Source organism: Phytophthora parasitica (genome assembly GCF_000247585.1).
Source record: "Phytophthora parasitica INRA-310 unplaced genomic scaffold supercont2.106, whole genome shotgun sequence".
NCBI lineage: Eukaryota > Oomycota > Peronosporomycetes > Peronosporales > Peronosporaceae > Phytophthora > Phytophthora nicotianae.
The window spans coordinates 62,514-65,563 of NW_008649092.1; positions in this window are offsets into that span (position 1 = coordinate 62,514).

Below are 3,050 nucleotides of genomic sequence, written 5' to 3' on the forward strand. Positions count from 1 at the left end.
GTTGAGCCCACCTTCGAGTGGACATATGTCTTGCGCTTGGTTTGCACAGTTTGCGTGTGAATTTCGGATGTCCTTGGTTATGAATCTGCTGATAAGAGTTCATTTTCAGCAATGATGATTGCACGACACGGTAAAATAACGAGACTGCAACCGTAGATTGTTATATGTTCTTTGGTGCGATTCGCACCGTGCGAAACACTGAAAAAAACACATCTACTTGACCAACCAACCAAGTTACTACTTGGGGAAACCAGCGACGTACGCCACATGCAACAGCATCTGGGTTGTAGGATCGGCTGGACAAAGCTGAAACTTATCGCTCGTCTCCCTGTCTGGTACCAACGCAATATATCTGACACTGGCAGTGTCCGGGAACAGCGCAGCATATTTGTCAAGTGCCTTTGAATCAATACTTTGTTTGACGGACTTCGTTATTTGGATCAATCCAACAACGTCCTGTCCATCCATGCTCAACTTGGCAACACTGTCGATGGTCGCCAAGCAACGATCGAGCGGATACCAATAGTCTACACCGGATAGTTGCTACATCATCGCTTCACATTCTGCTTCATCCCTTCCTTCATTGCGATACGTGCTGGCTTTGAGCTCCAAGGGAGCGTAGGTGTGCTCATGCTGCTTTGTTCGGTCGTATTCACTCACTTGCAACTCGATTTCCTTTCTACCCCTTGCCATTGCATGCACGTAATTCTCGAACGCAATCCCCATTAACGCATCGTCCCCAAGCACGCGGCCCTTTGACCACAACTTTTCATAGTACGACGGTGTAATGATTTTGCCAAGTTGCCTCAACGCATACTCGGAGGTGATCGCAGAAATCCATGAACTTGACAACTTGTACTTGTCCAAGTTGTTTTTGTTTGCGGGATCAGGTCGAATGGACGTCATCCGTAACCGATCAACTTGTTTCTTCGAGCCCCGAGCATATTGGGTATGAAGAAGTTCTGCATCATTCTCATCCATGCGGCCAAGAGCTTGGTCAATCGAATCTTTGGCCTTGATCTTCGGCGACAAGAAATCGCGCAAATTTCCACCTGAGTAAAAATACTTCTCCTTAATATCGTTTTCAGTCCAACGAAAATGCGCGCCAATGATGTTCAAATCTGAACTCGACCAAAATGGCACTAGGCATCGCCAGAGCGAGATGTCGTCGTTCTGCATTAAATACTGCTGAGATGTGGCAAGCAAACGGAATCGTGCGAGCCGTCCAAAGTTGGTCTTAACATCATCTTGCGTGAAACCGTCCAGAATCAATTCAAAACCTTCCCCGTTCACAAGATCAAGATCACTGAGTTCCGCGCTCTCTTTCCGCCAGTATCGCTTGTTGCTTGCATCCATGTACAGCACGGAATATCCTTTGCTTTTAATCTTCCGAAACAGGATGATCCGTTTTTTTTTGACACAACGCCATGTAGAGCGCAAACAGCACAACGAGCGTGCTCTTGCCAACCCCAGGCGTTCCCACGAACACAGTGTTAAACCCGTTTTTGATGTGATCCTTGAAAATCTGGATGATATCCAGCGTCTCCTTTCGCACGTATAGCCACTGGGGGAAATCCGGCTCGACGTTACAAACGTTGAGAACAACGCCACCAACGTCCCACGTCTCGAAGTCCAGGGTGGCAGCTACTGCCATCATCGTTTCGTCCTGAATTTCAGTCCCTATTGTTTTCACCTTCTTAACTGCACGTTCCTCTTTCTCTGAATCGTGCCTTTCGCGCGGTGGGACCTCCACCAGCACGTGAATTTGCCGCGTTTGAGGCGGTGGCATTCCATTCGTGTCCAACACATCCCGAATCGAATAGGTCGAGTACAGCTCATCCTCTGTATCCACCAGTGATACCCTTTCGAAACCCGGTAACTCCTCTCCTTTTCGTATCGCACGAAGTTCCGCACTTGGTAGCCATCCTGCCCCCTTCTTCGCCAGAGAGAGCTGCAGCTTGTCTGCTTCGCACTTGATCGTGTCGGGCTTCTTCTCCTTGATAACCTTCTTCAAGTCTCCCACCAGCTGACTCGCGTCGATGTCCACTGTGGACTCCACAGGGAAAGCGCTATACGCCACACCAACGATCGCACAGAAAAGCTTCACCATCCTTCCTCAAGCCGGCAGATTCAAGAAGGGACGGAGAATTTCTGGCGTACTTAAGCGGAAAAGAAGGCGTGTGACATATATTTTCAACCAATGATGAGACGCCACGTCGTTGAGGTAAAAATCTGTCGGCGTAATGTTCTATTGCTTTTATCAATACTAATGACGTGCTGCGCCCGGGAAGCTCTGGATATTTGGATACTTAATATTTAATAATATAATATTTGTCAATAGGAAGAAACTGAAGCGCGAATAAGGATGCACCCCACTTCGCCAGCGACAATGGGACTTTTTACTTTTCTTAGTTGAGAATTTGATGGTTGCCGTCTCTAAATCAATTTCAAACGTATCCCAGTGTTAATTTCGTATTGAGTACATGTGTTGCATCGAGATGCATGTATATCTGAAGCTGGACGCACGACGTTTGTGTGACTGTATTTACTAACTGCTCCGTCGTTCGGTCCCTAAGCTGAAGCCATAAGGTAGCTTGAATGTGGCTGGATTACATTCGTACAAGGTTGCTTGAATGTTGTTCTAGGCCGACTGGGTCATCATTCACCCTTTTGGGCATACAAGAAAACAGTTTATTAGTTTCTGCGTCATTTTAGCATATAAATATTCGCTCTTAGGTTTCAAATAATTACAGATATATCCATAAAAATGTTAATTGACAGGATCGTCGACGCTTTCCGATCCCCCCTAAAACTCTGGATATAAATATCCAGAGAACATGTATAGCTCGGTCGAGCGGTTCTAATAAGATCCAAAAGACGTGGCTTTCGCTCTCAGGTGGTTGAGGGTCGTCAAAATAGCACCTGGTCCGAAAGAAGGTTCCAAGAATGTTCTTGGTGGTAAATTACGGTAAGGAAAAAAACTGCCGGGGGAACACCACGTAAATCGCTACCAACACCATGTAAATAAATCACTATCAACACCACGCACG